We start from the raw sequence: 27615 nt of genomic DNA, 5'->3' as shown, positions 1-27615 counted from the left end.
CAGACATAAATAGGTTGGGGAAAACATACTGGCCACATGCGAAGTGTTTGTCCCCATATTAATCCTGTTGGTCCTCCTTCATCTGATTCCCACTCCTGTGGTTCAGTATAGAGTGCTCTGGAATAGGGCAGAGGGCAGAGGAGAAAGATGTTCCCTCAAGCTAGGCACACACAAAATCTACACAATTTGAAATAATAGTTGAGTTCCCCAAGAGAAGTAGAGTTGTAACTGTGTGAGGTTTTAGACCATCAAGGAATTATTAAGAAAGGTTGCTACATAATATGCTTCTTTCCATTTTTGCAAGCAAATTGAGTTTCCTTGAATTTTCCACCCACCACCACCTGAGATTCTTGTGAGTAAAGGGACCAAGCATGCTGATCTCTTTCTTGTTTCTCAGCATCAATCCTGTCGTCACTCAGCATTTGTGTTTGCTGTTATGATGGGTTTGTGTTTGCTACTTTGATGAGCGGTGATAATGTTCTGGCTGATGAAAATTACCGTATTTTTTGCTCTATAAGACTCACTTTTTCCCTCCTAAAAAGTAAGGGGAAATGTGTGTGCGTCTTATGGAGCGAATGCAGGCTGCGCAGCTATCCCAGAAGCCAGAACAGCAAGAGGGATTGCTGTGTTCACTGTGCAGCAATCCCTCTTGCTGTTCTGACTTCTGAGATTCAGAATATATTTTTTCTTGTTTTCCTCCTCCAAAAACTAGGTGCGTCTTGTGGTATGGTGCGTCTTATAGAGCAAAAAATACGGTACTCTTTTCAGAGTGGTATCATCTCACATTTTATTTTGTCAGAGCACTGAAATGACAGGCAGTTGTAACCTGCTTGGTGCCATCAAATGACTGGTAGAGGACTAAAACAAAAACAAAAACGAGCCATCAACCAACATCAACCATGTTTTTGTCAACCAGTGTTTTCCCAGGATATTTTAATATGATGCAAGACAACATCTGCTGTGGATCAAACCCTTTGTTCTATAGCGGAAAGTCATATTTTTTACATTTTTATATTACCGCTACGAAAAATTAGGGCAAATTATGTGAGTATGGGATTGCTCACATGTAGCCTTTAGAAGAAATCATGAGAAAAGGCCACCAGCCAGCAAGCTTTTCCATTAACTCCAGCTATTGAGTCCACTAATGTGCTTGCATCAATAGAAAACTGAAAATGTTGCTCCAAGCCGTCTCTCTCAGCACTGTGTGATGCAAAATGAGCAAATACTAAAAGGCATTACATTTCAATCTCTTAATGCATAGCACAGCTCTCAGGACAAGCAACTTCTAAGGCAATATTGACAGACGAAATCTTAGCAAGATGCTGGCAACTCATCGAGACCCTCACTATAATGGCTGCATTTGGACAGAGCACTAAAGCATGGTTTAGCATTATGAGTCCAAGTCTCAACAAAGCTTGGAGTCATATATTTCCTCTTCCTCATCTGACACAACGCTGAAGAGAACAGAAGTTTCCACCGGGGTTGTGCAGTGGATCTGGCTGGACCCTGAATCAAATCAGGCCATTTCAGGTTGATCCAGGATTCAGCCAGAGTAGGTTGTGTCGGCCCTGAATGACCCCAGGTTGGATTGAGTCCATCCAGGGCAATCGGTGGTGTCAGTGGTGGACCATCTGGAAATGAGGAAGGGAAGAGGGATGCACAGGCAGGTTAAATATATGTGTATCTCTTTCTTCCACCACCATTACCCCAATCACATCACAGGGGCCCCCAGATCTGGATTAGCTCAAGCTTGGGTCATCCAGGGTCAGATTGGGACCACTCCATGGGAAGGGAGTGTGAGACTGGGGACCTTGCCTATACCAAGAGCCAAAGTCCAGTAAAGCTGGGGTTGCCACACTTACCTGTTTTTTCTTCAATTGGGGTTACAGCTGAGTATATTTCCCCATGAATCATGGAGTTTTCAACATGCCAGCCATTCCCCTCCCGCCAGGACAGGCTCCCACTAAGACTGCAAGTGTTCTACACATAAGGTAAAGGTAAAGGGACCCCTGACCGTTAGGTCCAGTCGTGACCGACTCTGGGGTTGCGGTGCTCATCTCGCTTTACTGGCCAAGGGAGCCGGCGTACAGCTTCTGGGTCATGTGGCCAGCATGACTAAGCCACTTCTGGTGAACCAGAGTAACGCACGGAAACGCCGTTTACCTTCCCGCCGGAGCGGTGCCTATTTATCTACTTGCACTTGACATGCTTTCGAACTGCTAGGTTGGCAGGAGCAGGGACCAAGCAACGGGAGCTCACCCCGTCGCAGGGATTCGAACCGCCGACCTTCTGATCGGCAAGTCCTAGGCTCTGTGGTTTAACCCACAGCGCCACCCATGTCCCATCTACACATTCTACACATAGGCCACATTAAAATCTGTACATTCACTGAAACATTGTAGATTAAGGTGTTAGTAACATACTTCATCACTCACTGATTACCACCTACTGTGGGGTTTTTTTGGGGGGGGGGTCAGTTGAAGGCAGGAGACTGTAGAGCTAGAAGACCATATTCAAATCAAATCCATCTGACATGCCTCTTTATAATCTAGCAATTACCCGATAAGCCGTCATAAACCAAATGTGCCAAGTAATTATGTATACTGCCATCCAAAGCAAAGCTCCTGGCTAATTCTGTGCAGTTTTCATTACTGCACGTAAAATGATTCAGGGATTTTATTTTATCCCAGAAGCTCAGTATCTAGTATGTGTTGCAATAAACTGCAAAAGCATGCTAAAAAGTGTGCTCTTTAAATGATAGAGCAGCCAGTGGCTAGTAAAAATAGGCATCTCAAAAATGTATTGGCACATGGCCCTGGAAGCATCTATATAGCATTCTAATATCTGCTTCTGCACACCTTTGGGAATAGAACTGCACCCATTTATTGGGACATTAGATTTTACAACTATTGTACAACTTTTCAGAAGATACATATAGTTCATGCCCAAACTTCTCAAGAACGTCAATATTGTGGGATGTAATCCACTGGGAGCAGTCAAATACAACATTTCTTGTTTTGCTAGAGTGGACATGCAAGGGAATGTTTGGTCGAGCCAGTCAAAACTTCCTGTTCCTCCTGGCCTGGAGCATCCTTCCTTCTGACTAGTGGGTGGGTGTGACCTTTCCATACCTGGTAAAAGGCTAAGGCATGCTACCACACTCTCTCTTTTCCATCTTCTTTTCGTCCTGCGAACTTCCTGGAATGAACTGCTGGCTGCCAGCCAAGCAGTCCCCCAGGTCATCTCCCTTATGGGATAAACCTATTAGTCTAAGTTTGTAAATTTAAAGCCTTCCTTCAGGTATCACACTGTGCTCTGCTTGATCATGAGTAAATTTTATTTTTATTGCTTATGAATAAGACTGTGCTGTCATTATTCTTTTAGGAGGGACCTTACCAGGAACGTACAAATCAATCTGAGGGAGATTGAATTGCATAATAGTAAGAGGTTCTAACGAGCCTGCAACCAGATTTCTGCTGTGAGTGAGAAGGGGAATGTAGATTCTGCTAAGTAAAGGAACTTGCTAGAGCAAGGATATTAATAAACAATATATCCTCTCCTGCCGCCCTGAACATTCCCACAAAGCACAAATATATGTATGCTCATAGAGTTTGGTGTATGCAGGAGCCTTTTCTTTGCCCTCAACCTCGGGAAAAACTCTGTATTCTTCTATTGTACTCAGTGCAACACCAAGGTTATGGAAGAGAACATAGAAGCCCTTGTGCATGCAGAGCTCTAAACTGCTAACTGGCTGAGACATGCACAGGTAGGGCTGCCAAGCAGCTAGCGGGGAACAACCAGCTGCTGTTGTTTTTCGTTTTCAGGATGTAAGTTGCCAGGCAGAGGAAAAAAGCTGAGCCTTCTCCCCCCCCCCCCCAATTACTGTTTCTCTCTCACACACCCTCAGCCCTCAGCGCTGGACCTCAGTGTCCGGGTCATGGATCCACTGTTCTTGGGACTAGCCTCAGCTTCAGTGTTCTTCGTCCAAAGCGATTTCTTCTAGATGCTTAATTTCTTGACCAAAGACAATATATGTGAAACCTGATCTGTAGTCTATAGCTTGGCTCATTTTGGGGAGCTACCTGCTGTGCAGGTAGCTTATTTCCTGATTATGGTACAAATGTAATCTCTATTGTGTTGCAAAGTATGGAGGCCTGGTGCTATGTTTGCACAGTAGTCCTTGGTGGCAGAAGACACGTTTTCTGTTTGCTCATTACAATATGTAGTTTCTCGGTTTGCTGGGTAGCATCACACATACTGGACAAGTAATCAGATGTTCAGAAAAGGGAGAGGTAATCATATTACAGCAGTACTTTTCTGGGGGTTTGCAAGAAGAGTGTAGAAGATATGTGTTTTGATGATCAAAGTTAGATAGTGAAAAACCTGTCAACATCTACTAGGAAATGCCTAATAATAAAACTACTTTGAATTAGAGAGCTACAGCAATATTTATAATATAAATCTTTGGAACAGCTTGTTCCTTAATGAATATAAATGGCATCAACAGTTGTAGTTTTACCGGGAAAGACATATGTACTGCGGCTAGGATGCTGGACTCAGACATAAAAAGGACCATTAACAGACTACAGGTCAGACCCACTGGCTATAATTCAAACCCAGAGCTCTTGAATCCACAGCTGAGGGAATTAATATTCAAGTCTCTGAAAAACCAACCTCTGAAAAACCAACACATGTATAAGACAGGTATATCAAAATTATAGCAATGCTTTTGAATTGCAAAGTAGTAAAATGGCACACTTACATCCTTCGATCTTTGAGAAACTTTTTTAAAGCATTTGCTGTTAAAGTTGAAATAGGCAAAAAGATTATCACAGTTCAAATTATTTTCAGAGATATAAACCACAGGTAAAGAAGAATTTCAAGGCATTGTCAATGGCAATCTAGGGCCGTTTCACTAGGGATTCAGTCCCATTGTATTGAGTGGGTCTTGCTTCTGAGAGTAAATACACTTAAAGTGTGCAACTCAAGCACTCCTTACTGTTCTGAACTTTATATCACAAAACAGTAAGATAGTAGAAATATCTGTGTTGGACATGCAGTAACTAACCAGCCCACATACTTCACAGTGTTGTCATCTTTCTTTCAGTTTGATATGGGTCAGATCAGTGTACAGAGAGGCACTTTGATCCTAAATCTAGACCTGATGGAAAAAAATAGCAGTTTGCATGGGGCGCTATTTCATCAGGAGAATAGCACAGAGAAGATGCATTAATCACCCTGCAACCACAGTCTTAATTCAGATTGGGCGTGAGGAGTGCAGCTTCTATTTGTAAAAATGTGAAAAGACCATTCATGCATCTCAGTGACATGTCTCATTTGGCCCTCATTTAAGTGAATGGATATCAGTAGCAATTACTCCTCCTAAGTAATTGTGATCAGGATCACCAGTCTTGTAGCTTGCTAGTATGGAAGTAATCATTTTACATTCCCAATTCTTGAGATTAAGAGTATCTGAAATTTTTTTTGGGGGGGGGTTTGAAGGGGATAGAGCCATTTGGAATAATTTACACAAGAACCGCCCCCCCCCACCAAAAAAAATTCAGCTCTCTACTATCTCAGCGCCACTCTGCTCTCAAAGCCTTTCCTAGTTTCTTATGAGCTCACTGTTCCTTTACATTATGATTATTTCTGTGTGCTGAAGCAGCACTGCAGCTTCTGGCGAAAGGTGTGCCATGCACATCAATTACTACTAATTTGATTTTCATAATCAGTAGGGATCATCATATTATTCAGATGGCACTCTATGTTCCTCACACAGATCCCTCTTCTCTACATCTATGAATTCTGCTTTAGTCACATCTGTATTAAGGAGTAATCCAAATCAGTTACTAAAAAGTGTTTTGTGAAGCTTGAAGCCTTGCTCTGCTCAGTTACACAGCTACGCAAGTGATATTCGAGAGGAAAGGGAACATAGGTACACAAGAAAAAAAAAGTGATGCTTCTATGAAATACAAGAGTTAACTTGCAAATAATATTTTATTTGATAAAATAAAGACATCTTATAGTTAGTTAAAGTAAATAAGTTAACTTCTACCTGAAAGAACACATTTCCTGACTCAGTTTGTTTCACAAACTTTTTTTGTTTCAATAAAACTTTTCTTGTTTGTTTGATCATTTTTCTGCCTAAGAGACTCTTAAGTTTTCCCTCACACAAGTCCCCCACATGATAAATGGTAAATTGTGAAACTCAGTGTATTTGGAGTGCAGTGAGGTGTGTGTGCTATAATTACCGTAATTTGGGGGCAGTTAGCGGGGTGAGTCCACCGCACTATTAATCGGTGGTAAACAGAAGATCTGATACAGGGAGCTTCAGCTGCTGAACCAAATATTCAGTGGAATATTTGTGGCATCCCCTCCCAAGGGGATATAAACCTGGACATGTTCATTTTGCTTTTTAAATAGGTTGTGAAACCCCATTTGTTTTGTCCTGAGAGCTTGGGCTGACTTCATTATTATTTAACGGTTTACACTGTGGCTGTTTTTTAAATTGCTTCTTCCAAATTGTCTAAATTGTTTTAATCTGAGCATTCTGTTGGGCTGTGAAATGTTTTTAAACTGATGTTTTAATGGTTTGTTTTTATTGGAATAAGATGTTTTAGTTATGCATGCAAGCCACCTGGGGAAGGTTGTGCCCTGAAAACTGGCACAGAAAAACAATGCTGTCAAACAGTAGCAAACTCTCTATTATAGCTCAGGCATTGTTGTGTCAATCTTCTAAGGGAGGGATTCCAGTAGTGGGCAGGGCCAGACCAATTTAGAACTGCACACCCTTAGCACAGAGAAACACACTCACATGCAAAGCTGTCTCCATGGAAACAGAGACATATATTTAATTATTTGTAACTCCACCCTAGTTTCACCTTCCATTTTTTCCACAGCCTTTTTATTTACAAGATCTGTAATCAAAAAGACAAAAAGACAAACTCTCCAACACCCTTTATCTGCCCTGGCTGGGCAAAAGGCAACCAGCAGAAGAATGCAAGCAAGTATGTTGAGCTGTAACCCCTGCCTTTTGCAGTTGTTTAACGCCTCAATCTTTAAAACTGAACCTCATCCCCAAAATTGCATGTCTCCAATTGCATAGGCTCCTTTTTGCATATTGACAAGGCATAAAAGCCTACTGAGAACTCTTTCACCTCTCAACTGCTCCTTACTGCTCTAAGGCATTAGAGGGCACTTTGCATATATCCCATGAGCAGATCAAATATTTATTAATCCAATTCCACATTCACAAGATCTGTAAGGCTTGAAACAACAGCTCTCTGACTGTCCAGCAAAGGCAGATGACTAGGTTAACTTGTTGTGTTCCCTCCAATATGTTTTATTCTATGTTCTTTCCAGCTTTCAGATTCTGAGATTCTGAAGTACTTGTTCTTTGATCTGCAGTCTTCAGTTGATGCAGACAGACACTCATAATTCCCCTCCATGTGACTAACCTATTGCTCCCTTTGGGGGGAAAGTAGGAGGGGTGGGGAAAATGTTTTCTTATGTTCCTGGATTCTGTAATGTATTGCCAGAGGAACATTCTGTGGAAATTTATCAACTGCTTATTTTTTAAAAAAAAACAACATCCAGGTTTATACTAACTTTTAAAAGATATTTAAAGAAATATTTCATAAAGACAAATACATGACAAGTCAAATACACAAAATAAAGAAATGTTTTTCTTTGGAGTGCAAAGTGCACATATTGTTTTTTGTGCCACAGATTCAATAATTTAAAGTTCATATTCAATGTACATCTTAGCCATAATATGCTCTACAGTGGAACCTCGGGTTGCGGACGTAATCTGTGACGGAGGCACATCCGCAACCCGCAGCGTTCACATCCTGAAGCACTGCGTTGGCGGGATTCGACGATTCTGTGCATGCACAAAGCACGATTTGGCGCTTCTTCACACGCGTGAGCAGCAAAACCCAGAAGTAACCTGTTCCGGTACTTACGGGTTTCCCCCTGTCTGTAACCCGAAAACACGTAACCTGAAGCGTCCGTAACATGAGATATGACTGTATATGTACCCATACATACATATGCACAAAAGGGAGGTGAGGGGAAATTAAATTCAGATCACATTTAAAGACAAATCCCCCTACTCTGCACTTTCTGAAAGTATACAAAAACCAAAACACAGCTATCCTTTGAAATTCGCATCTCCAATTTTTGCAGTGAAGTTCTCTAGCCAAGTAATATGTGCAAAAATGCATATGTGCTGAAGTGTGCATAAAATGCATATGTTCATGAATGTGAGATATACAATAATTTTTTTGTTAGGAGACATTGCTTTGGGGAAATGTGTCTATAAGGCAAAACTGGATGCAAAAAGGTGCCTATTCGGAGAAATTCGCACCAAAATGCTGATGAATTTTCAAGAGGCCTTTTTTTTTTTTTTTTTAATGCAAACGTGGAAATGTGGGTGACTGAACTGAAGAATGGAAAAAAGAGAAACTGTGAGAAACTGAAAGTCACAGATTTCCTAGGGGTGGTGACAGATTTGCTTGGGTTGCCATATGTCTGAAATTTCCCGGACATAGCTGGTAAACAGCGTCCGAGCGGAAATCACTGAAATGTCTGGGAAAATCCAGGTGTATTGCAGCCATGTTGGAAGTGTAGATTTTGGTGAATTTCATTTAAAAAATAGCTCATAAACTCAACAACTTTGGCCAAAAAAAGTTCAACAATTTTTGTGTCCAGATTTTCACTTTTTGAGATATGGCAACCCTAGATTTGCCCATCCGTAATACACACATTTCCATTCTTAAGGAAATCAGCCCTGAGTGCTCACTGGAAGGACAGATCCTAAAGCTGAGGCTCCAATACTTTGGCCACCTCATGAGAAGAGAAGACTCCCTGGAAAAGACCCTGATGTTGGGAAAGATGGAGGGCACAAGGAGAAGGGGACGACAGAGGACGAGATGGTTGGACAGTGTTCTCAAAGCTACCAGAATGAGTTTGACCAGTGGAAGACAGAAGTGCCTGGCGTGCTCTGGTCCATGGGGTCACGAAGAATCATAGAATCATAGAATCATAGAGTTGGAAGAGACCACAAGGGCCATCGAGTCCAACCCCCTGCCAAGCAGGAAACACCATCAGAGCACTCCCGACATATGGTTGTCAAGCCTCTGCTTAAAGACCTCCAAAGAAGGAGACTCCACCACACTCCTTGGCAGCAAATTCCACTGTCAAACAGCTCTTACTGTCAGGAAGTTCTTCCTAATGTTCTTTCTTGTAGTTTGGATCCATTGCTCCGTGTCCGCTTCTCTGGAGCAGCAGAAAACAACCTTTCTCCCTCCTCTATGTGACATCCTTTTATATATTTGAACATGGCTATCATATCACCCCTTAACCTCCTCTTCTCCAGGCTAAACATGCCCAGCTCCCTTAGCTGTTCCTCATAAGGCATCGTTTCCAGGCCTTTGACCATTTTGGTTGCCCTCCTCTGGACCCGTTCCAGTTTGTCAGTGTCCTTCTTGAACTGTGGTGCCCAGAACTGGACACAGTACTCCAGGTGAGGTCTGACCAGAGCAGAATACAGTGGCACTATTACTTCCCTTGATCTAGATGCTATACTCCTATTGATGCAGCCCAGAATTGCATTGGCTTTTTTAGCTGCCGCGTCACACTGTTGGCTCATGTCAAGTTTGTGGTCAACCAAGACTCCTAGATCCTTTTCACATGTACTGCTCTTAAGCCAGGTGTCACCCATCTTGTATTTGTGCCTCTCATTTTTTTTGCCCAAGTGCAATACTTTACATTTCTCCCTGTTAAAATTCATCTTGTTTGTTTTTGCCCAGTTCTCTAATCTGTCAAGGTCATTTTGAAGTGTGATCCTGTCCTCTGGGGTGTTAGCCACCCCTCCCAGTTTGAGTCAGACACGACTAAACAACAACAACAACAATACGCACAACTTTAAACAAACTTGCCTACTGTCAAGATGATTAAAAGAACAACAGAACAGCAAAGTCCTGTGTTTCCCTAGTTTTACATACTGGGATACACCTTTCACTGTCTCATAAACAACCAAACCGATGAAATTGAAAATCTTAATAACTCATACTGAAAAAATAAAAATGCCAGATTGTTTAAAGTATAAATACAAATAGCTCTAGGAAGGAAAAAGTAACTTGCACATTAATTCTGCAAGCTGTAAGAAAAAATAAATATATAATGGACAGCAATCACAAGCCTTTTCAAAAGACAGTGTTTATTCAAATGCCCAAAGCCTGGTTAAAAGTGTTTGGATTCCCCTTCAATGCAAGCACTACATTTAAGAACATTGTCTTGATCCTGTGCAACTATGCATTCCATTTCCTAATGTGAATTGTCTGGAAAGGCCTTTTAAGGTTGCAATCCTGCACTTAGTTAAGCATGCTTGGCTCAATTTACATTGGTGCTCTCACGCATGTGGAACTGGAATAACAACACAATCCTATTCATGCTTACTCAGAAGTAAGTCTCCAGTGAAACTTGCTCCCTAGAAAATGTATTTAGGATTGCAGCCTAAATGTATGACAATAGGATGCCGTCTACATTCTGATCTGAAACCTGCTAATTTATGTGAACTTAGCCATGCCTAACGCTGCAGAGGATCAGGCTGCAAGCTGTTCAGTGTTTTAGAGCCTTAAATCTGTTCATACTCTCATAAACTTTTACTCCCATTTTACAGCTGGAAAACTGAGATTGATAGTATAATCTCAAAGCTTGCCGGCAAATTGCTGCCTAAAGTAAAACCAGGACAGAACAGCCCAATACTGTGTGGAATTGGCAAGCTTATATCAAATAGTAACAGCAGGCTTGCACACACCAATTTCTGGGAAGCATGCCAGGTCCAAGACTAGTGCTTTAGGAACTGGTTCTGGACATCCCCACTCTAATCCTACATCTTCCTTGCCTAATAGTGCTTGCAATGTGAGGATATGCTTTGAAAAAAGTGACCACACCTTGCTACAGGTGCAGCAAGGTTCATTCCACAGTCTTTTCTTACTCAAGGCATCCGCTACTCAGTGCTAACCTGGCCAGGAATAAGTCACATTGAATTTAGTGGGATTTATTAGTGACTCTGGATAGTCACGTATCTGCATGGCTGCAATTGTACGTTCCATGGAACTCAGCATGACTTAGTCAACATGCATAGGATTAGGAAGCAAATCCAACTTGCATACTTTTCTGAGAAGAAGACAAACCCAAACATAAGCAGATCTTGGGGGTCACTATTCCCACAACTATTTCTTTTACATGTCTACAGATTGGGGCATACTCATAGAGCAGGGAATTGGGGTGACAGGGATGGCGTTGAAAATGAACTGTGTTTCCCATTCAGGATCGAAATTCAATAATGTGGACATATGATGAGAAGGATCATCACCTTGCCAGGAGCAGGAGGAAGAGAAGCAATAGCATGTCCAGAAAAAGATCAGGGGTCCCAATCACATGGAACCAACTTCTCCTGCGTAGGTTTTATCGTGGGAGACGGACATGCCACTATCCTAGTCAAGGGGTAGGGCTATTGGATGTTGAGGGCAGAACCAGCAGCCCATACCTGTTCTCTCAGCATCCCATACGTAAGAACACGAGAAGAGCCTGCTGGATCCAGTCAATGGCCCATCTAGTCCAGCATCCTTTTCTCCCAGTGGCCAACCAGATGCCTGTGAGAAAAACCGTCAAGCATCATTCAAGCACAAAAGCACTCTCTCCTCTTGGAGTCTCCAGCAACTGGAAGCATTTCTGCCTCCGGCTATGGCGGCAGAACACAGTTGTCATGGCTAGTAGCCATTGATAGTCTTCTCCTTTGTGATCCCCCTCCTTGCAGATAAAAGCTACTGCATTATCCGTTTCAAAACGATAAGGCCGCAGCTGCTAAAGTAGAAACCCACTGTTCTTTAATCTCTCTTTCCAGCACGAGAAGCACTAAAGATCTGTATTAAAACAGCAAAACGGAGCCCTGGTAGACCCACACAGAAAACATTTATAAGAGGAGTTGAACTGTACGACAGCAAATAAATCCACATGTCAACAGATGCAAGGAAAGTGGACATTAATTCAAACTATCCCAGGCACCATACTGGGATCTAAATGATCTGTAACTTCTCAAGGGGGGGGGGGAGCACGTCTCGCTGCAAAATAGTCCAATTAAAAGGGCTGTTTGGTACATGCAGTCAGGCAAGGACCAACAATTGTAGCATGTGAGACATTGCATTGACATGCCCATGTTAAAAGCATTTTGAGAACTCAAATGGTGACTGTTACCAGAAGGAACAAACATTGGCTAGTATATCCTGCAACATTTCACAGATAAAAATAGGGGCATACTTTGTGTAATATTTAACATTGTCTTTTGCAAATATAGTGCAATAGTATGTCCAGAACTGACTTCTGAGTAGAGCTGAACCAAATGACTCAGCTATTTGTTTTTCTGTGTGTGAATAATAAAATGCCCTGAACTTCGGTGGCATTCACCTATGCCCCAAAGTCCCCACTTTGAAGATGTGGAGGGAGAAATTGCATCGGAGGGATTGGATTATAATGATTATAACAATACATATATAATATTTAGTGTCACCAGTATAGGATGATTTTGCCATGTGCAGGGCAAATATTTAGAGAAAATTGTGTGCTTGTCACTTTGTGTGTCCACTTTTCATTCAAGGCTAGGTGCTATATCAAAACTGAAAAGGAACCGAGAAGAGAAATCAATTACATTTTAAATAATTCACAAAAAGATTATAATAATGACACACCAGCAATTCTAATGAAATGTGTGTGTGGCACCTACTTTAGTGGAAAAGAAAATCAATTTCAAGTCTCCTAGAGTTGAAATGGTTCTCTCACACTGTTCTTTCAAGAATAAAAATTACACTGTATGACAAATGGATAATCTCAAAGATTTAGCAGACTGCAGGCTACTGTAAAACATGCTGTGTTCCTGCTGCCTTTTCTGAATCATTTGTCCAGTTCCTTGTCATAACAGTGTGAGTTCATGTTATGCATACTGGGGAGCATGCATAGACTCACACATAGAGTCATTAGGCCTTTGTCTAATTAAACAATCTGTGGGCTTTTAACTGTGGTGTGTATTTTTGTGTTTTTATATTGTAAATGCACCCTGTTATCCTTGGATGAAAGGCAGTATTAGTATTATCACTATTATTTATTAAATTTACACATTCCCCTTCATCCAAAGTACACAACAGAAAAATACATAATACATAATAAAACAAAAGCAAACTAATAACCCCCCTCCAACAAACACATTTTAAAAGCCATAGAATGTTAATCAGCCTGGTTGAAGAGAAACATTTTAGCCTGATGTCTAAAGATATGTAATGAAGGTACCAGGCAAGCCACACTGGGGAAAGCATTCCAGAAGTGGGGAGCCACCACATAAAAGCCCTGTTCTTGCACTGCCACCCTCCAGACTTCTTGAAGAAGGGCCTCGGATGATGATGGTAGGGTCCGGGTCAGTTCACATGGAGAGAGGCAGTCCTTGAGATGTTGCGGTTCTGAGCTGTTTAAGGTTTTATAGGTCAAAACCAGCACTTTGGTAGCCCATATAGGGGCCAGGAATGGTGTAATATGCTCAAACCATCTTGCCCCAGTGAGCAACCTGGCCACCAAATTCTGCACCAACTGAAGTTTCTGAACTGTCTTTGAGTTAAAAAGGTAAAGGACCCCTAACAGTTAAGTGCAGTCGCAGACGACTCTGGGGTTGCACCGCTCATCTTGCTTTACAGGCCGAGGGAGCCAGCGCTTTTCTGCAGATAGTTTTTCCGGGTCATGTGGCCACCATGACTAAGCCGCTTCTGGCGAAACCAGAGCAGCACACGGAAACACCATTTACCTTCCCACCGGAGCAGTACCTATTTATCTACTTTTTTGGCGTGCTTTCAAACTGCTAGGTTGGCAGGAGCTGGGACTGAACAACAGGAGCTCACCCCGTCACAGGGATTCGAACCACCGACCTTCTGATTGGCAAGCCCTAGGCTCTGTGGTTTAGACCACAGCGCCACCTGTGTCCCCATCGTCGAGTTAGCCCTACATATAACATGTCACAGAGGCACCTGAGTATAGAAATTAAATAAATCATCCTCATCAAGAGGAAAATGGCAAGGTTCATATTAAATCCAGTTCCCAGCCCAAATGCAAGATTATTCATTTGACAGTTTCTCACAGATTTAGCTTCAAAAGACCACAGTATTCTCAAAGGTGGCGGCAGGAATTCCATCCCTTTGTGCGCACCTGTCAACTAGGCAATGGCGGGTGGTTCTATTAAGTGATAGACAAGCAAAATAACCCAGTCGCAGACCAATGAATGGCAAGAATAATAAATTAGTAATGAGATACATATATCATATATAAGGTACAGTAAGAGGATACCAAACTATATCTCAGTGGAATAAACAACCAATATAAAACCTGTATATAAACAGAGGTAAGAAACAGTCCAAATACTGTGTGTCAGTTAAATGAAATGATAGATGAAGTGATAAATGGTCCAAATGCTATATACCAACTGAATAGCACACAGTCCAAATACTATATAGTAGACTATATAGCAGTTGAATTGTGTAAACACTGGAATGTATTTTCATTTCCTTACTTCTTCAGACATTAGTTTACTGGACCGCAACCAAGCTTGACTCTCTCCAAGATGTTACTGTGTTTACAATACAAAAAACTCCCAATGATTAACAAACAAGTAGAAAGCTGTAGCCAAAAAAACCAACCAGTGTTGTTGATTTTACCAGCAGCACTCCAAAATTCAAGTCAGAAAAAAAATTATCCAAGGGAAGAATTATCCCTGAAATTATACAGTGAAAAGGGCATATTGCTGTAATGGAAAAATAAAGAAACTGCTGTAGAAACAACCAAAAAGAGATGATGCCTCTAAAAGGGGGGCACTAAGATTTCAAGGGACATGCGTGGCGCTGTGGGTTAAAGCACAGAGCCTAGGGCTTGCCGATTGAGAGGTCAGCAGTTTGAATCCCCGCGGCGGGGTGAGCTCCCGTTGCTCGGTCCCTGCTCCTGCCAACCTAGCAGTTCGAAAGCACACATTGCAAGTAGATAAATAGGTACCGCTCTGGCGGGAAGGTAAACGGCGTTTCCGTGCATGGTTCTGGTTTGCCAGAAGCAGCTTAGTCATGGTGGCCACCAGCTCCCTTGGCCAGTAAAGCGAGATGAGCGCCACAACCCCAGAGTTGTCCGCGACTGGGCTTAACTGTCAGGGGTCCCTTTACCTTTAAGATTTCAAAGGCAGGTCACCATAGGCAGTTCATAAAAAGCCACCAACTACAACTGTGTGTATACAGAAAATCGAAGTCAGCACCTATTACTGTTGAAAGAGAAAGAATATTACAAAAGGCAATTGGTACAAATAAGAATCCAATATGATAAACAACCTCTTGGGAAAAGGCCCAGTGACTAAGAGGGAGACTCGATATCAGGGATGATTTACAGAAAGACGCACAAATCTAATTCATTCAAATTCCAATGTTACACAGACTTTAATTTATGAATCCAAAACACTTCTCTCTTGAGTCTAAACCAATAAATCAGTTAGAGATACACATTTTAAAAGAGTTGACTGTACATGTTCCGGTGAAAAAATTCTTAAAGCATCCAAAGAATGATAGTGTTGTATGAAGTGCATGCTAACAGGAGCTTCAACTATCTGGATGCAAATGTTATTTTTATGCTCAATAATCCTGAGTTTCAAATATATATGTCTCACATACAAGTTGGGACACGCACATGTGACAATACAGTATAGGCTACATGACCTGAATTACAATTAGTAAATGAACTCAAAGCATATTTAGTGTTATCAACAAGGTTTATGAATTTCTTTAACTATCAGCAACATGGGCAGTATTCACAGGTAAAATGTCCCATGATATCCTGAGGGTGGGAAGTTCTATGGATCAAATCTGTATGGACCAATCACATTGCCAAATTAGCTGTTCTCCATAATTCTGAAAGTAGAACCACGCTGCACCCAGGTATATCCTGAACCAGGTGTCAAAAAATTATCCATCTTATACTTTAGGATGAATGAACCTGAACCAATTGTGGCATCAAGTTGAGATCAGGTTCGAAATATTTTCTCCTCAAAGTGATTCGGAAATCTCTCACAGTTGGCTATTGACTGGTCCACTGTCAATGATACAACACTGGTCTGGACCAGCCAGTTTACCACTCTAAACAGTTCTGCTGGGTGAATCACTGAGGATGTGATAGAGGCCAAGAGGCCCTTTGCCACCGCCACTGCTGTATTGTGGGACCAGCTATGTAATTGTACCTCTGTTTGATCTGATTTATGCCTAGACTTGCATGCACCACTGGTGTTAGTGAAAAGAATATACAAAAATGAATTGTGTTAGGGAAAACTGCTTGCAAAAATGTGTACATTACTCAAAACTGCATATAAAAATGTGTTAGAAGAAATCATACTTAAATGCTGAAAAATTTCATGAGTTGTTTTGTTTTGTTTTTTTAATGAAAAATTGTTGCAAAGTGTGGAGAACTGAATTTAAGATTGGGAAACTGGGAAACTGAGAGAACTGAAATTGATGGCTCCATCTATCTATAATTGTGGATGAAAGGGGAAAGGGTATTTTTGCTACATATTAAAGTTATTATTGTTATATTTGTTCAAATCGTGTAGTATGACTTTTTCTTTACTGTGTGAGTCACTTTGTTTTGTTTTTTTTAAATGATATTTATTAAGAATTTTAGAATTACAAAAAGAAAAACAAAGAGAAAAAGAGAGAGAAAAAACAAAAGAAAAACAAACCACAATTAAACAATACAAATTGATAAAAATCAAAATCAAAAAATAACATGACACAATCAAAAAACAAAAATATGCCACAAACATTTAAAAACAAATCCAATATTCTCAAATCCTTAACTGTCATTACCTTCTTTCTTTGACCTCCTCACTCCTCCCTTTTTTTGTATCCTAGTTGTTAATTGTCACAGCAAATCCTTTCCATATTTCATAATATTCTGTCATTACATTACCTTAATCTATTTTAATCTTATCTTACTATAAAAGACCTTAAAACTTAAAACTTAGATCTTATCTATACCAATTTCTCCTAACCATAATATTCTTACATAATTCTTTAAACATTTTTGCTAAAGCCAGATAATTTCATTCCAACATTTTTCTAACGTTCATCAATTTTATAAAACAATCCTAATAAAAAAAAATTTTTTTTCTTCCAATCTTCATCCAGCGTCTCTTCCTCCTGGTCCCGGGTTTTGTCAGTCCTTTCTATCCCATCAATCTAGCGCATTAACCTGGTAATCTTATGTCCGAGGCCCTTAAATCCCTTCCATGTCCCATCCGCAGTTCTCCTTCATATTTATACCTGTACTTTACTTTGTCTCCTGCTCCTTTCACTCGTGGGAACTCCAACTTAACAGTGTTTTTGACCCTTCTCGACAAATCAGCCCCTTTTCCATAGTCCACACTAAACTCCATGTGGTATTTAAAAACATGTTTCAAAGTCCCTCCAGAATTAAGAGCCCCCACAACCCCAAACATCTCACAGCCCATTGCCAGACTTGAAAAGTCCAAACATCCCTGCATAGGGGGGTCTATCCAACCCCCCATTTCCAAACCAAACCAAACTTTATCTTTCCAAATCTGGCTTTTTCCAAGTTCATTTGTCAAATCCAAGAACTCATGTTCCTGCTGGGCCACAGCTCCCTCCATCTCTGGCGCCCAAGGTTCAGCAACATCCTCTTCCCTCATCTGTTCTGTCAGAGCACACTCCTGATTTGATTCCTGGGTGGGCTCTATATAGTTTCCCACTACCTGTCCAAAATTTCTGATTGCAACAGTCATCAAGTCCGTCTTCTCATGTAGCTGTTCCAGTAGGGCACTTGTTTTACAGAAAGCACGCAGCAGAGCTTCTGAATACATTGTTCTGCAAGGTCAGAAGTCTGTTCCCACGATCGTAATCTGTTGCAGCTGCAAGCTCCCCGGTTCAGAATTGGTAACAGTTTCACAGGCTCCCTCTAGGGGAAGAGCTTCTATTTGTTCTTTTCTTTTAAGGGCAGATCTAACAACAAAGTTTCCTTTTTCAGATATTTTGTCAATATTTGTTCCTTTAAAATGCGAAGGGGAACAATGGAATCACTATGTTTCTCTTCTTTTAACTATCTGTCAAAGACGTTTGTCTCTGGTCAATGAGCTTCCCGAAGAACGTCAGTCCTGACACCCCGCTCCAGGATCAAGACGGTGGAAAGTTACTTTGCATTACACGCTCTTCTGCAGGTTTAAGCAGTCCGAAAAAAATTCCCCCTCTTCTCCTGCTTCCGAAGGGGGTTCAACAATTTTAAATGATGAAAGTTAATCCTCTACAGGCGATTTTCTGAACTCTAGTTTGCCATGTCTTTGCTTTAATCTATCTACAAGAAACGGAAGGCTGACTTCCTGTTTAGAACTTCCCGTTTCAGTGCCAAATTGTGGTAAATTTCTTAGTCCAATTTTCCTTTCTACTCGCAAATCATTATTTGAAGTCCAATTGTCCGAAATTTAAGTACTCACGGGTAGTTGTTTTAAAAGCCAAATTGTCCCAGGAAAAAGGCAGCGCTCTCCGGCAACGGCCGTGCGGCTTTGCTCCACGGAAGAAGCAGTTAACTCTCAGCACCGCGCCACTTCCCCCTCTTCACTCCGGAGCCCGTTAGTGGGTTCCTTTGCGGGTTGGGGGGGCGCTAAAGATGCCCGCCGAGTCCCATGGTCACAGGCTTCATCCGCCTGTGATTTTTGAAAGGGTCCCCGCTTCGCCGTAGCGGGAAAGACCCGTTTCCCGTGGAGCTGGTCCCTCCAGATCAGAGGGAGTCCGCCATTACCGATGGCGCCACCCCGGAAGTCTCTGTGTGAGTCACTTTCAGACTTTGAGGGGGGAGTTAAAAGCAAAGTAGCAAAACAAAGAAATACATCCTAAATTGGCAAATAAAACAAGAAAAGGGGCACTTTTCCAGCTGTTCTTTCTTTCTTTTTCTTTCTTTCTTTTTTGGCTAGTCAGGTGGTTCCTCCAGGTATTGGCACCCTTAATTGTCAGTAGGTTACAATTTCATCAGCAGGGCTGCCAGTTTCCTCTCACCGCAGGCACTCACAACAGGCCTGCAATCATGTTATAAGGATTCTTTTCTCCACCTTCCCTTTCCTCCCCACGTGATGTTTTCCCTCATAAACCTTGCTTTGACGAACAGCACCTGAGTTTGCTTTCCCCCTCTTCTTCACAATTCCTTTTCCTTTTGTGACATGCTTTATAGATTGTTAGCCTAAAAGTGGGGACTGGCTTACCACTGACATTTTTAAGCTACACTGCGAGCTGGTTTTGGCTAAAGAGCAGGAATAACAACAACAACAACAACAACAACAACAACAACAACAACAACAATTTATTACTTATACCTCGCCCATCTGGCTGGGTTTCCCCAGCCACTTCCTACAAGAGATTAAAAATACATGAAAACATCAGTCATTAAAAACTTCCCTAAACAGGGAATATTTATTTATTAAACAAATAAATAGGCACAAGAGAACAACCAAGGAACACCTTGGTAGTTGAAGGAAGGCTGGCTAAACCATACACAGCTGACTGATTCCAGGGGGCACAAGAAAGTGAGATCTATCCCATGGGACCTGCTGACCATCATTTAATGGCATGAGGCTTACAATACTTGAAGGGCCTCTTAGAAAACACTGACAAGAGACAATGGCTGTTAATGACTGATCTGATGCTTGTGGCCATCATGGGGCTGCCCACTCAAAGTGAGTTTCAAGAGTCCTTAAGCCACAGCTGAACCATTTGCTGCCTCCTCCACCTACATTCTAGGGGGATGGGGCAAAAGCAAAGGCCAGAAGTAAACTTGCATCGCCAGTGGAATTTATGAGCACTTTTACGTGAGGACTTTTCAAGTGGCCTTCTACTCAACCACTTAAGCAAGAGAGCACACAATTACTGTCCCTCCCATTCACTGTTGCCATAGTCACCTCTCCAGAAAACTACACACAAGGGATGTTCTCTTTGCGCAGAGTGGCGGGACAGGAAGGTGGTGATCAGATAGGAGCGAAAAGAAAGAGAGAAAATTTAAAATATGGAGCTTAAATAGTAATATTAAAGGTACGACATCTCTCAGACCATCATTTTCCATTTATTTCCTTCCTACTGTCTTGATGAGCATACTTAGGGCTTGTCTGCACTTCTGCAACAGCATTTCTAGAAAGCATGGGTCCAAGTGGTTTTCAACTTGACTCATGCTATCTAGGCACAAGTCCAAGTGGTTTTCCCCTTGCCCCACTCCTTTCCAATGGAAAACCCACTCTTTAGTGATAGTTCGGAACAATGGCAATCCGGGGAAACCCAAATTGCCATTTGCTCCAATTAAGTACTGAAGAGCCATTCTCCCCAGGTCAAAGCAGCAGGATAAGAGGAAGTGTGTCTAAGCCCTTAGTTTTAATCCAATACTCACTTCTTTTAGCCCCAATAATATAAGGTGAGCCTGTTGGAGCAGCCAATGGCCCATTGACTCCAATGTTCTGTTCTCACATGACTATTAAAGGTTCAGGGGCCCTTTTCTCCTTCTACATTTGATATAGTTTCTATGCTATGTAAGCATGCAAGTCAGTGCTGACATGATTGTCGTTTAATTCGTTTTCTGAATTCAAAAGCTTCATCTACAGTTCATCTGGTTTGGTTTTGTGGGATATAATAAATCCCACAATTTGTTTGGGGGACCTTTTGTTATTAACTGACACACTGGACAAGTGCCTTGAACACAGAAGCCCTTTCTGAAGACAGGGAAATCATAATTATTCATAGCATTATTATTTTACATAATTTATCTTCTTCCTTTTCAGAACCGAGAGTCAATTGTCTTAGCAAATGCCCTACAATTTGTAAGTGTTTACCTGCTATACTCCGGACACTTCACACAAGCTCATATTTTACAGCTTGATTCAAATACCAATGGCATACAAGCCACTGACAAAATTAGTACTCCAAAATATATACCAGTCAGTGTTGTTTATTAACTTGCTGCATTTGAAATTCTCCATCACTTACACAGGGGGATAGATGTAAGATGTGAACAGTGAAAACAATAACCCTTCACACCAAACGCTGTTAAAGGGAAACAGCCTGTGGGCTTAAATTCAGCCAAAGTAAAGCTCTTTAAGTACATGTTACAAAGTGAAATCCCCATTGAATTCAGTGGGAATTACTCCCATTAAGTGCATATAGTATTGCAGCCTAAATCTCTTCCAGCGACAGCCTTCATTCTTTAGAAAGGTGTTCCCAATGGCTTGCTAATTTTGGCCATTCTTTTCTACAAGCCTTTCATCTCTGCAGCATTACTTTTCAAGATGGTGAGAGTGTACACCGTTTTTCAAACACGGCTGCGTCATAGATTTATAAAAGCCATTATGATACTTTTAATCCCTTTCCTAATGAACCTTCGCATGGCATTTGCCTTTCTCAACCAAGCCACACACTGAGTAAATGTTTTACACTGGACTGTATCAGATAATTACCACATTATCACCAGCTAATGGAACCAAAGAAGTTCCATTGAGCACACGTAAAGGGGTGGGGGGAGAGAGAAATACCTACCCTGTCGCCAAACTTTTTTCTCACAGGGCTCTTATGCTACACAGAAATTTAGCAAGTTTGTTCCGCCACTTTATTTCCATTTCAGGAAAACCACCCCGATAAAAAATTCTGCGTGTCTGCATAGCAGCTGTACATGAGCTAGGGAAGCAACATAGGGCATAAAGAAGGCAAGGAACCATTCAAATATCAATGGCTAGTAGCTGTGATAAGGCTAACAATGGCGTCTAACCATGATGGCTGTGATCTGCCTCAATGATCAGAGACAGTAACGCTTCTGAACACCAGTTTCTGGAAACAGAGGAGGGGAGGGTGTTCCTGTGCTTGGGCCCTGCTTCCACAGTTTCCCACAGGTATCTGTGTGGCCGCTGTGAGTACAGGATGCAGGACTTTGTTTTCTTTATTTAATAAAATGTATACTTTGCTTGTTTGTTTAAAAAAACCACACACACCTCCAAGCGGTTTACAGAAAGAACAAAATGTTTTTAAAACAACTATTTAAAAAAATTAAAAAATTAAGACCAGTGATAAACTACATATAGATTAAAACACTTCGTCAACTGACAGGATAGGCTTGTTTTTTAAGCAGGCGCCAAAGAAAGTACCGTGAAGGAGCTAGCCTGATATCAAGATGCAGGGAGTTCCAAAGTTTAGGTGCTGCCACACTGCAATATCAATTTCTAGTTTGATGGGCCAGTCGCCTGATACAGCAGGCTCCTCTTCCCATCATCTTAGATCTCTTCCATTTTTAATCGTTGTTTGTAAAAACGAGATAGAATGCCACATTCCTTGCATCAGTTTCTGATGTCTTAAATTAGCTCAAGAGATTATTTGACAAGTTTTGTTGGATTAAAACTCATATTAAAGGTAAAGGTAAAGGTACCCCTGCCCGTACGGGCCAGTCGTGTCCGACTCTAGGGTTGTGCGCCCATCTCACTTAAGAGGTCGGGGGCCAGCGCTGTCCGGAGACACTTCTGGGTCATGTGGCCAGTGTGACGAAGCTGCTCTGGCGAGCCAGCACCAGCGCAGCACACGGAGACGCCGTTTACCTTCCCGCTATAAAGCGGTACCTATTTCTCTACTTGCACTTAAGGGTGCTTTCGAACTGCTAGGTAGGCAGGAGCTGGGACCGAAAGACAGGAGCTCACCCCGCCGCGGGGATTCAAACCACCGACCATGCGATCGGCAAGTCCTAGGCACTGAGGTTTTACCCACAGCGCCACCCGCGTCCCGCTCATATTACCCACTGGGTAATGTGGGAATAACTATGGATCAGCGAAGCTGTGGATTTGAACAAGGTGCACCCATAGGACCTGCAAGTTGAGAAGCAAAAACAATCAGTACCAGGGCTTGATTCTGAGCATATCCAGAGTGAATTTTCTCCCATCACAAATTAATCACAGCCCAAATGCACATATGAGTTTAGAATAGGGCTTCCTACACAAATCTTTCTTTCTTTCTTTTTCTTTTTTTAAGTACCGGTCTGAAAAGAAGATAAGGAAACGCAACCATGTCTGTAACAAGCTACAAGCAAAGTAAGAAATCAGCCTTGATGGGCTATTTATTTATTAACCTCTTACAAATCTCAAAAGTACAGCTTATCTCTGTGATATTAAAGCAGCCACAGCTGCAGACTTCTCCCACTACAACTCCAAAATACCTGACAAATTAATCTCAGTAGAATTTACCGTCTGTAAAAGAACTGCCTACTTTTGATCTACTAATTCTCTCTCTCTCTCTCTCTCTTAATCTCACATATTAGCGGTCAGGGGAAGGAATGAAGAGTTTACACGCAACTCTCACTTCAACAAACTGCAGAGGTCTAGAAAGTTGAATAGTCAGGGCACCAAATCATGCAGTACATGAACCAGCATTTTGCATGTGGAAAAATGCTGTGAATATCTCCTTTGATTTAATATTTCAAAAGCATATTTTAGTTCTTCAAACCGTCAACAAAAGTTTAAAAATATGTGGTGCACAAATATCCAGGCACAGTGCTTGTTTGTTTACTATATATACAGCATAGGTCTCTGGGCAGTACAACCTATTAAAAGGGCAGAAGCAATTCATCATTTAAGCAACAAATAAAAATGGTAAAACCAATTATAAACAACACAGAATGCAAACAAAAAGAAAAAACCAAAACACAGCCCAGGCATAGGAGCTAAGCAAAATTTAAAAGGGAGGTGGGGAGCAAAACATCTAAGAACTTCATATGACTATGCTCATCTGGGAAAGAAAAAAAAGTTTTTGTCCAGCACCTAAAATATCATAAACATGTGGGCTGGATGAACCTTTCTAGGGAGGGCATAAATGCCAAAAGGATCCTCTTCCTTGAAATTCATTAGGCACTTTGAATTGAACCCAGAAGCTGATTGGAAGTCAGAGCTGATGATGGTGCTATAACCTGGGCTGCATCTACACAGCTATAAAAAAATGCTTTAGAAAAAAGACGTTTTAAACCTCACAATGGAAAATTTCATAGAGTTCCGATTTCAGGTCTACAGCGCCAGCTGGTGTCACAGTGTTATAACGCATTTATAACTTCTTTTACTAATGTAGCTGAGGCTCTGGATTCATGTTTTGGGATCAGTTGCAGGAATCCAGCTAGGACACCACACTGCTCACATAGGCTCGTCACTGGTAAAACAGCTGAAGCTGATAGAAGGCACTGCAAGCCGTCAAGGCCACCCGAGGGCACTTCCAAGGAATGCAAGCATGTACTGGAACTTTAGGTCTGCAGTTCACATGAATTAAAGAGCTCTGTTGCCCTTGTAAAACAAGTCCACTTGTGGCGGAGGGAGGAGAACAGACTTTTTTCAGTTAGAAAAGTGAAAAACAAATCAGAATGAATGGAGCATAACTGTTGTGTAACTTGCCCTGGCATCAAATCAGAAGGAATGCTCAATGAGATCCAGGAGTACCTCAAAACTGTGAGCCTCCTCCTTTACAATTCCATCCATGGTGGAAGTGCTTTTGAGCAGTAGGACTGCTGACCCATGAGTTGGCATATGTTGCCTGTTTTCGAGAGCATTGCATTCCTCTTGAAGAATCTGGTTTGTAGCTCTGGGGTGCACCTGGACCCAGTTTTGCCCCCAGATTTTCAGCTGCAGCCGAGAGAACTTTTGAGCAGCTTAAATGGGTGTGTCAGCTGTGCCAGTTCCTAAGTAATTTGCCATGCTTACTATAAGGTGTGCAGGCTACACTATTAAGATGAAAGGAAAAAGTGGCTTTATTTATGGGGGGGTTAAATACAGTTCTAACTCTAGCACCTACCTTGGAACTACTCCTAAAGGCACAAGCCTAGAGCATGCTCAGTTCCAACATTTCTAAAGTAACGCTTTTGTCTTTTGACCACTCAGGTGGCAACCACATAAACACACCATTTACCTTTGCCATGGTTGGGTTACTGTAAGGCACTCAGTGTAGGTCTTTGAAATGCGCTTGCAAAATGCAACAGATAGAGCTCTGACTGGGGCTTGGTGTTTTTGATCCTATAACTCTATTGCTGTTTCAGCTGCACATGTTCCCAGTCCATTCCTGTGCTCGTAGGTTGCATGCAGTTCTGAGTATGCAAAGAGAATGTTCAAACTGAGCAGTTTCGACCATTGCGATATAAAATACGGCCAGGAGAACGCTGTGTTGACAGGATGGTCTCACTCCTGCAGCAAATCATCAGGCAAGGCAATCATCTGCAGCAGCAGGAATCCAGGAGTCCACAGCCCAGCAGAACTAATATGTTTCCCCTTCCCTGCAGGTTTTCTCAGTCTTACACAATGCTTCAAAAGAAGCAGAAAGCCAAGGACAAAACAGTAAAGCAAAGTAAATCCTCCTCCTCCTCCTTCACTGCAGAATGAGAAGACTAAATGAAAATAACAAGGCTGCCTTTGGCAATAATCCTCTGTCTAGTCAAACAGGGCATAAAAAGAAAACCAAAAATGTGTAGAAAATAGTGAAGATGGACACAAATCTTCATTACAAACGAAGATCCATGTGTAAGGTTAGGACATTCATTATTCAGTGGTACAAAGGCCTAATTAGGATCATCTGCACAAGGACAAAGCCCTTCCAGTTTTCCATCAATTTCTATCAGTCAAATAATTTTCTAGCAGAGCCTTATTCAACATCCTTTATTAACCTCTAGGATATCACTGGTTATCAGTGCAGAGTCTTGAAGATAAGTCATGGAAAGAATGTAAATGCTTGGATTTTAGGACAAGATCACTAATGTGAAAATATATTGCAGTCTCCAACTTCAAGGAAATTGCTTCATTGTAAGCCCAGGAATCACCATCCCTTAAGAATTACAGGAACATTTCAAAACCGTATCAATTTATTTACATAGATTTATGGTTGTATTTCGATTTTTATGTTATTGGGGAGGAGGGGAGATCTGGGTGACAGCAGAGCAGGTTGAATAACGAGACAGAAAGTTGCTTGTGCAAAAGGGACGTTGTAAATCCCAACTTGTAAATCTTCCTAAGGCCACAGTTGAAAATTAAAAGACGCCTAGGAGGAACTAACAAAGGGAAGACTGATGGAGGTATAATGGTAAATTCTAATGGCACTGAAGAGGCAAAATTTGTGAGCAGCCATTGTGCAGCCATGTGTCACGTGATACAAGCAGTAAGAATAAACTGCAATTTTAAAATGAACAATAGGCAATTCCTTCATCTTCAGGAATGTGCATCATACTTCTCATTTTGCAGACCTACCCAAAATCCAACACAGAACACTACAGTGTTAACTCTACTGTTTCTTTATTGACAAGTTACCTGAAACGATACATTGTTGACAATTCGCATTAAATTGAAGAGCTATTCTGATTATTGCCTTGCTCCCAGAGTTCTTTGATAATGATGCACACACCTAGTAGGGGCAATGAGGGCTGCATTGCCAAGTCACAGTGCTTCAGGTGAGCACCCCAACCACTTATTGCATTACCCAAACGAACCATAGTCTGAACCCAGAAGAATGGACCTTTATGCAACATATTTGCAACAACTTTGCATGCGGAATGTTAAACAGGAAATGCTGTAATTTGGATTTGAATTTTTAATACACTGTGGGTTATAAAATATAAAATGAGACAACCATTGAAGCAGTCATTTGTATTTGTATTCATTTGAGGTTATATTCTGACCTTGAAGTGCAGATAGCCAAAAATGTTCCTTAAAAGGGCTCAGAAAAGTAAGCGAAACAAGTTTGATAAAAGCAATATTTATTTAATTCAGTTGGCCTTAATTAATTCAGTTGGCACATTTTTAGTGCCATAGACAAAGTCATAAAAGGTGAAATAAATTAAAAGTTGGGCCAAGGCATATTTTTTGAATGAAAGTGATTAAGTAAAAAAGACACGTGAATGAGAAAAATAAAATATTTGTCAAAGGGATAGACTTGGAGGAGAATAGACCTTATACCATATTTGTCCTAATTCATTTTTAGGATTTGTCAGGGAACTGACATCGGAGCCTGAGGCGGAGGGAAGGCTCTCAAATGATGCTGGAGAAGGGCCAAGCAGGGAGAGAGGCAGTTTAGCAGAGGGGGAAGCAAATCAACGTTACACCAGGGATAAAGGGGGGCAGATGGGGGAATCGGCGAGAGGGCTCCAGGACTCTTCACTGGACACCAGCGGGGAGAGCACGGGTCCTCCGCTACCCACGCCCTCCCTGCGCAGAAGACTTCCACGCAGGGAGAGTAGGAGGAGACTGGGCGTCAAACAACTTTTATGTTGGAAGAGGTTTAAGAAACGCCCACTGACGGATTCTACTAGCGACTGAGGCAGCCACGAATTGAAGGGCTGTCCAGACAGAAAGGTTTAACAAGGCAACATAGCCAGGAGAGGCGGCAACTTACGCACGAGCAACCCCATACCCATTATAGGATTGTTTTTGCTAAACTTTATATCGGCTTCATCAAGGAGATAGTAACCATAATTTTTTACAGTTTGCCAGAAAATATAAGCCTGGTT

The sequence above is a fragment of the Podarcis pityusensis genome (assembly GCF_964106645.2).
Source record: "Podarcis pityusensis genome assembly, chromosome: 6".
NCBI classification, from domain to species: Eukaryota; Metazoa; Chordata; class Lepidosauria; order Squamata; family Lacertidae; genus Podarcis; species Podarcis pityusensis.
This window is presented reverse-complemented; position numbering follows the sequence as displayed.